A 9589-nucleotide genomic window follows, 5' to 3' on the forward strand; every position below is an offset into this window, starting at 1 on the left:
TAATATAAATTTAATTAGCGTAGCTGACCCTTGTCAACATGACACACAAACACATGACTGTTAAGCCACACCCTTGCTTTTCATGTTCATCCTCCAAGATCATACACTGATCAAGATACCTCAGTATACATTTACAAATATAATAAGTTTCATAGCCTTACAAACTCAGACAATTTAAAAATTGTCTGTTTAAAAATATCTACTCTTATTTAGAACCAAATCTGTTTTTTTTTTTTTTTTTTTTTTTTTTTTTTGTATTTGTTTTTCTAGACCAGGTAGCTTTGTAGACCAACCAGGCTGGCCTTGAACTCAATACTAGCAACTCCAAAATACTGGGGTCTTCTGCTTGAACTGGGTGGCACTTTCACCAATAATTTATCATAGGATCTCTTCATGGTGCCAAGTCTCAAATTCTCTTCATGACCCCTTTGATCATGGGCCTCTTGCTGCTACTGAGACAACACCTTCCATAATGTCCTCTCCTAGCCTTTCACAGTGACAAGCTTCAGTTGTTCTCTATGACCCCTTCAAGCCTTCAGAACTGCTACTACCAGAGTGATTCTTATACTACCAAGTTTGGCTGACAGCTTGGGGTACAATATTGGCATCTTCTGGAATGCAGCTTATTGCTTTATTGTGCTTTCTGTAAGGAAGCACTTCCAGAAAGATTTTGTCTCAATAATGCTGGTCTCTTCTTAACCCCTGCTAATTGTCAGCATCTACTGTCCTAGTAACATAAAGATTTCAGTTCATTGGTGTCAGTGTCTTCATTACAGCTGACTCTTTAGCCCCAGATGACCAGAATGAGATAATCTATTCAAAATAGCAATTGTCCCTCCTAGGGTCTTTAAGCTTCCCTCTGAAAACTTACAAGCCAGGCTTCTATCCTATGCTCTGCTCTCTCAACATTCTCATCTCACAATTTCCTTCAAAACATCCTCCATCAGTATCAACCCTCAATGGCTTTTCCAGATCAAACTTCCAAAGTCATTCCACAATATCCCCAAATACAACAATCTCTCACTATGAAGGTACCAATTTGTCTTTGCTAGGCTTCCTGCTCCTGCAATGAAGCACCATGACTGAAAAGCAAGTTCGTAAGGAAAGGGTTTATCTCGTTTATGCTTTCAATTTGTAATCCATCACAGAAGGAAGCCAGGAGAAGAACTCAAACAGGGCAGGAATCTAGATGCAGGAGCTGATACAAAGCTATAATTTTTTACTGGCTTGCTCCCACATGGCTGCTTAGCCTGCTTTCTTATAGAACTCAGGACCACTAGCCTGGGGTGTGTGCAATACCCGTAATAGGCCGGACCCTCCCCCATTAATCACTAATTAAGAAAATTCTCCTATAGGATGGTCCACAGCCCAATCTTATGGAAGCATTTTTTTTCAGTAGATGATTAGAGTTTGGTCAAGATGACATATATCCAGCCAGCACATACACAGTATTAAAAGATGTTTCCCACAATATCTTTCTCACTATTATTATCTAAAAGTGATATAAACATATCAAAACTTCCTAGTTTTCCCCAAATAGAGCATCTTTCATGGATTCATTCCAGTTCAAAGCTTATTTACTTCCAGTTCTTCAGTATGAGCATACCCTTGAAGGTTTGTGGACAGGCAGATACTGAAACTACTCTAACATTTTATTATCCAGGCCCACAAAGTAGAAGACATACATGTTGTCAAATGACTATCATTTGGAAAATTATGAGAAATAAATCACGTCACTAAATATCTAAAACTGTGTTATTAGTTTTATAATGGGGGATTATCCAAGCATGCATATGCACAGATTCCCAGACTATTAAAAAGCCTCTTGACCATAGAGTCCATGTGATAGTCATGTGCTGGGTTTTTAGCCTGTATTCTTAGAGTCTTCTTTTTACACTATCATATCCTTTTCTTCTTCTTCTTCTTCTTCTTCTTCTTCTTCTTCTTCTTCTTCTTCTTCTTCTTCTTCTTCAGCTTTCATGATAACTGCTCAGGCCATTTCCTTTAACGAGGTCTTCAGGAGAGAGTGTACCTCTGTGTATATACATTGAGGACATAAAAACTCTATGTAAAAATATGATAAGAAAATCTAAAGGCCCTTTATAGCAAATGAAAATGCCAAAAAGCTAGCATTAGACAAGGTTCATGGTTTCAAATCCAAACCGCTTTTCCATAGCATAAACATAAATGAAGTTCATAAATATGGGAAATGAAGACTCTCAAAAATATTAAGTGATAGATATTTGGGAACAGCCAGAGAACAGGACTAATCCAGGTTCTCTCTCTCTCTCTCTCTCTCTCTCTCTCTCTCTCTGTCTCTGTCTCTCTCCATTATACTCTTATTAGTAAGGGCTTCATTGCCACTCTGTCAGAACAGTTCTTAGCAATTTCAACCTGTTATTTGCCTTTAAATAATTAATCACAGATGTATTTAGTTCTACATACTCTATATATGCTGCTCATGATTCCCTTGGCTCTATATTATCTGCCAAACTCTTATCTACCTTTTTGTTTCAGATTATCAAATATTATTTATTTTGAAAGCAATTCATATTTTACTTCCTTCAAGGAGTCACCCTGATCACTTGAGACCTCTATTCTTAATGATGTACTCATGACACCATCTGTCTCAGACTCTGTTCATATTTTTTAAATGATTGACATTAGACTTGTTTTTATTTCTATATCTCAGGAGGCAAAATCCTGTGATCCCAGCTAAACAGTAAGTTGAGGGAGGATGATCACAAGTTCCATGTCTTGCTATTTCTACAAAATTAGATCAATGTTAGATGATGTAGCTCAGAAATAAAACTTGGCTCACATGCACAAAACAAAAAATGTTAGCTCTATAACTATGTGGAACAGTACTTGCAAGTATGCTCAAAGTCCAGGGTTCAGTCTGCAGAACTAAAAATAATAAAAAATAAATATTAGATGACCAATGGAGATACAGTACAATAGTAGATGACCAGGTGAGATATAACACAATAGTAAATGACCAGGGAATATACACCACAATGGTAGATGACCAGTGGAGATACTCCACCATGGTAGATAAAAAGGGGAGATACATCACAATAATAGATGCCCAATGGTGATACCAATAGATGACCAATATAGAAACACCCCCTCAAGATTCTCATAAAAATATCTTCCTTTTAAAGATAATTGTTTAAAATATTCAGTATCATGAGCTGTCAGCTAAGTACAAATTAAAAACTACACTGGGGTTCCATCTTACTCTTTAGATGGGTAATGACTAAGAAAGCAAATACTGCAGAGGCTATAGGGCAAAAGGAAGACATATACAATTTTGGGAGTTCAACCATTGTGGAAACTAGTATGTAAGTTCATCTCAAAGCTAAAGGTGTATCTATCGTATGATCCATATTCTATCTACCATATGATAACATGCCTTCCTATTTACCCAATTGTCTGTATGTCTACATTTCACAAAACTACTTGCATAGTGCTTTCAATTGAAGCACTATTCATAGTAGCAGCAGAGATAGAACAGTAAGTGACTTTTTATGTACTTTTTAAAAACAAGTTTATTTTACATATTAACCCCAGGTCTGGCAATCCCCACCAACCCTCATCCCATGCCCTTTCTGCTCCCCGGGGAGGGTAGGCCTTCCAAGGGGAGTCTTCAAAGTCTGTCTTATCATTTGGAGCAGGGCCCAGACCTTCCCACATGTGTCAAACCTGAGAGAGTATCACTCTATGTGGGATGGGCACCCAAAGTCCATTTGTATACTAGGAATAAATACTGATCCTCTACCAGAGGCCCCACAGACTGCACAGTCCTCCCAACTAACACCATATTCAGGGAATCTGGGTCTGTCTTATGCTGGTTTACCAGCTTTCAGACTGGAGTCCATGAGTTCTGCCTTGTTCAGGTCAGCAATTTCTGTGGGTTTTTCCAGCCTGTTCTTGACTTCTTTGCACCATCACTCCACCCTCTCTGCAACTGGATTCTAAGAGTTCAGCTTAGTGTTTAGTGTGGGTGTCTGCATCTGCTTCCATCAGCTACTAGATGAAGGCTCTAGAATGGCATGTAAGGTGTTCATCAATCTCACTATCAGGGCAGGGCATTTAAGGTAGCCTCTCTACTACTGCTTAGATTTTTAGTTGGGGTCATCCTTGTAGATCCCTGACATTTCCCTAGTGCCAGATTTTTCTTAAGAATATCACTGGAAATACCATCCCATACCATCTACAATTCGGTAAGGTACTCTTTTTCATTGTAACTCATTTCCTTAGAGTCTGGGACATTAAGATACCACCCTCGCTGCACAGTACATCCGAATCCGGCTTCAAGCCTTCCTGCTTTCAGACTGCTGAGTCCTTATCCCGCACCTTGCCCTGACCACATTCTTGGGCTAAGAAGTTCCAACAATGATGGCCAGTTTTTACTTCACCCATGGGAAATAAACCAGCCTAGATATCCCCTAGAAAATGAGTCAAATTGGCTACAATTACTGCCAGCAAACAGGTAGATGGAAGGAGTTACCATATATTCGAGCTTTTTCTACCTCTCTGTTAAACAATCTCTGTCTTAAACATGTCTGTTTCTGTTCTCTTCCTGCCATGCTAAATCTCTCCTACCTACCTCAGCTGCAACCCATCTCAGGGCAGGTACCTCCCTTCACCTAAAAGTGCCTTGTTCCACTAGGTATCTTACACTCCTTTTCAAATGCCTCATTCTTGTTTGTCCTCTCTGCTCATGGGAGATGTCATTCTATAAATATGTTTCTCTTATTGGTTAATGAATAAAGCACTGTTGGCCAATAGGAAAGATAGGTGGGACTAGGAGACAAGAAGGATTGGAGGAAGTAGTAGGGAGGAGTCAGCATGTAGAGATTGGAGAGAGCAGACACCAGCCCCACTCTCTGGTAAGATGAGACAATGTGGAAATACTTAGATTACTTAAGACAGAGCTAGCTGATAAGAAACAAGTAACTGGCCAACAGTGTTTTATCAAATACAGAGTCTCTGTGTGTTATTTGGGGCTGGCGTGGCAGTGGGTCCAGACCTGTGGGAAAACCTACTTGTAACACCCTGTTTCCCTGCTCCTTTGTTTCTTCTCTGTGCAGATGCCAGTGGCTCACTGTGGGCTGGGCTGATGCAGCAACCTTTCAAGATACTTTGAGAGTTTTTCATTTTTCTCCACGAATGAGGTTTTCAGGTTTTGTGCCTGAGTACCACTCATGCTGACTGGTGCATTTGTTTCTCAGTTTCTCAGACCTACAGTGGTCTTTTTGCATGTTGTACCCCTTGGACTCTGATGTCCTGTTAGTTTCACAAATCCTTCTGCCTCATTCATGGAAAGAAAAAAAGCCAACAAAATTATATCTCAAAACTTTTGCCAGCAGTTGGAAGTGTGTTTATGGCAGCCACCATCTTGACCATGTGGCCTAGCATCACCCCACATGATTCTTCCCTGTGCTACACTAGCCACCTAGGCAGAGGGACAGTCTAGCTAGCATCTGCCACTGACAGAACCTGTAATTCATTTACTTTTTGCCTTTTATTCTTTGAATCTAATTTCTTTTTTCACTAACTCTGTTGTACATAGCTTCACATTCTGTTTTTTCTTATTTTTACCCAGTCCTTTTTGTTATATCTGTACATGTAATTTAAATATATCTTCAAATGTTATTTAAATTTAACTTTATATGTAAATGTAAGCTAACTCCATACAACTTAAATTGAACTGTAATCAGTTTCAAATATTTCTAAATTGTTATATATCTTTACATGATGGTAAACATTTAAGGTTATAAAGGTCTATTTCAAATCAACACAATATTTATGCCACCCAGGCCTCCCTGTATGCTGTTTATAAAGGTTAAGTTTCTATTACAAAAAAGAATTTTTCTCTACCTCTTTGTCCTTTACCGGTGTAAATCTATCCTACTAAGTTAAAACCAGTTACACTCAGGCTGGAGGGCTCTGAGTAAAACATCCCTCCACAGCCTCTCAGCTTGGATCCAGTTTTCCAGACAGATTAATTAATTACAAGGATAAAGCCTTACCTAGCCACCTATGTGCTTAAGGCAAGTAACTAAAGACAAATTTTGTCTACTGATATACACTAAACAGTCAGACAGCCCTCAAATGCTCAGAGATCTGGAGAATATTGCATTTAAAATGTTTCATTAAAAGGCTTATATAACAGAGAGACAGGCCAGCTGCAGGCACCACCCATTTCCTCCAAGAAGACTGATGGAACCTGAAGAAGCTCCACCCATAAAAGTAGCAACACTAGCCACTGTGAAATCCTGCATTTCATCTCAACTGCTGCAAAGGATTCTAAGGACCTTGGACAAGAATGCAGTGGAATCAATTTTCTCCACGTTGCTTGGGCCAAAGGTAGGTAAATCTTCCAAAACCTAATCCACAGGTCTCATGCCATCAGTGGAAGGCAAATGTTCTTAAAACCTCTAACCTCAACAACTGTGGAGGACCTGGGAGTGGCTGTCCATGCTGCCAGCTAGTGAGTCTCTGTTACTCTCTAATTCAGGTAATTTTATCCTCAAGAATTCTGATACTTTTGATGACTGGTAACTTTGTCAGTTTAAAGCAGCAGCCAAGGTTCTAACTGTTACAAAACAGATTTCAGAAATGGGTATTTTAAGGTTCTACTATTTATAGTCTTAACATTAATCAATAAAGTTTTAATGAGCTACTAATCCAATTCTGACAGAGTACTAAACACTATGCCACTATATGATAACTATAACTATAAGCTCAAAACTAAGGTGCTTTTCATTGTGCTAAAGATCTGTCAGTTGTATGTGTTAATTCTTTCAGCCAAAACATTGTTAACATGAGTATGCTGCTAATGTGTCCAATATTTATGATTTCACAAACCCAAAGGATTCTTTAAGTTCCAGGGAGCCGAATTGGATCCACTTAAACAGGTCAAATTCACTCCAAATAAATATTACTCAACTTCTTCTTGGAATGGGGACTCCCTTCCCTTGTCTTGAGACACCCTTGGGAGCCCCTCCCCCACCTTACAATTCTCCCATTAAGTACCAGGACCTAAGAAAAACCTTTTTTTCTAAACATAATCTCTTCCTCTAATCTGCCAACATCTGCCAGGTCCCAAAGAGATGCCAGAGTTCCATACTGTTAGGACTGCAATAAAACAATCAGATGCCCCAGGACATGTCAGCACCCCAGCTTTGTCAGATCCCCCAGAGATGATTAACACTCCCAAATCAGCATGAAGCAGTCTTGAGAATTCAACATCCTTATTCTCTAACCTGCCACGCCCAACCCCCCCCCACCATTTTAATAATAATAAGAGATGAGCATGTTGGAAACCAGCAGCCTCTGACCCCGCCCCCTGATGATGGGCCATGTCATTGCTACATCTTGTATTACCTGGCTGGGCAGGTGACACATTTATATATGCACAAGTTTTCCTTTTAAAGCAAGTGCACCCTTCTCTTTTCTCCCTCTTTTGCTCTTCCTCCCTCCCTTTTTCTCTCTCTCTGGTTTCTGTTGGCCATCAGCTACTTCCCCTTTCTCTCCTTTCTACCAATAAACTCCAAGTGGGCGCTGAAAAAAAAAAAAAGTGATACCATAACAGAGTAAGGGACTTTAGTTGCACAATATTTGTTTAACTATGCAAAAATGCATGGATTTGTTTATTTTTTTATATTTTTTTTACTATTTTTCTTATTTTACATATCAATACAAGTTCCCTCTTCCTCCCTCCCGGGCACCCTAACTCCCTCCCATCCCACCCTTACCCACTCAACAGGGAGGGTGATGCCTTCCAGGCTGGATCAACAAAATCTGTCAAATAATTTGGAGTAGGGACTAGGCCCTTTCTTCTACCTCTAGGCTAAGGGAATAACCCTCCATGGGGAAAGTGCTCCCAAAGTCCTTTGGTGCACTAGAGACACATCCTGGTTCCACTGTCAGAGGTCCCATAGCTTGCTCAGGCCTTCTAACTGAGACCCATGTTAAGGAGGTCTGAGTAGGTCCAATGCTGGTTTCCCAGCTATCAGTCTGGGGATCCACTAGCTTCCTCTTGTTCAGGCCAGCTGTGTCTGAAGGTTTCTGTAGCCTGGTCTTGACCCCATTTTCTTATCAGTCCTCCCTCACTACATCTGGATTACGAGTTTGGGTCAGTGATTAGCTGTGGGTGTCTGCCTCAGTTTCCATCAACTATTAGATGAGGGCTCTATGATGGCAGATAAGGTAGTCATCAATCTCATTATCAGGGAAGGGCATTTATGGTAGCCTTTCCACTGTTGCTCAAATTGTGAGTGAGTTGGGGTCATCCTTGTAGGTCTCTGAACATTTCTCTAGACTCAGTTTTCTCTCAAACCTCTTTTATGGTCTCTCTCTCTCTCTCTCTCTCTCTCTCTCTCTCTCTCTCTCTCTCTCTCTCTCTCTCTCTCTGTGTGTATGTGTGTGTTTATTTTGCTTTGTTCTCATCTACTCCTCCCCTGACTCAATCGTCCTAGTCCCATATGCTTTCCTCTCCTCCCCTTCTCTTTCTCCTAGCTCCCTCTCCACTCACTGCCCCCTCCACTCCACATATGCTCAGGAGATCTTGTTCCTTTCTCCTTCTGTGAGGGACCTTGTATAAATCCCTTAGGTTCCTCCTTGTATCCTACTTTATCTGGCAGTGTGAATTGTAGGCTGGTGATTCTCTGCTGGATGTCTAAAATTCATATATGGGTGAGTACATACCATGCTCCTTATTTTGTGACTGGGTTACCTCACCCAGGATGGCCTCCTCAAGTTCCATACATTTGCCTGTGAATTTCAAGATTCCATTGTTTTGTTTTTTTTTTTTTTTTTCCTACTGAGTAGTTTTCCATTGAGTAAATGTGCCACATCTTCTTTATCCATTCTTCAGTTGAGGGGCATCTAGGTTGCTTCCAGGTTCTTGCTATTACAAAAAATGCTGCTCTGAACATAGTTGAACAGAAGTCTTTGTTGTACAAATGTGGATCATTTGGGTATATGCATAAGAGTGGGATTGCCAGGTCCTGTGGTAGACTGATTCCCATTTTCCCGAGGAAAAACCACCACACTAATCTCCAAAGTGGCTGTACAAGTCTACACTCCCACCAGCAGTATAGGAGTGTTCCCCTTTTCCCACATCCTTTCCAGCATAAGTTATCATTGGTGTTTTTAATTTTAGCCATTCTGGCAGGACGAAGATGTTATGTCATAGTTGTTTTGATTTGCTTTTCCCTAATAGGTTAGGATGTTGAACACTTAAGTGTCAGCCATTTTGATTTCCTCTATTGAGAATTCTTTCTTCAGTTCTGTACCCCATTTTAAAAATAGGGTTATTTGGTGTTTTGTTGACTAGTTTCTTAAGTTCTTTGTATACTTTGGAGATCAGCCCTCTGTCAGATGTGGGGTTGTTGAAGATCTTTCCCCAGTCTATGGGCTGCCATTTGGTCTTGTCCACTGTGTCCTTTGCCTTACAGAAGCTTCTCAGTTTGAGGAGATCCCATTTATTAATTGTCAGTCTCAGTGTCTGTGCTTCTGCCTTCACCCTGAAAGGATAATACTCAATTTTATATGGAAAAACAAAAGTCCCAGGATA

This window comes from Phodopus roborovskii, unplaced genomic scaffold, assembly GCF_943737965.1.
Source record: "Phodopus roborovskii unplaced genomic scaffold, PHOROB, whole genome shotgun sequence".
In the NCBI taxonomy this organism is placed as follows: Eukaryota; Metazoa; Chordata; class Mammalia; order Rodentia; family Cricetidae; genus Phodopus; species Phodopus roborovskii.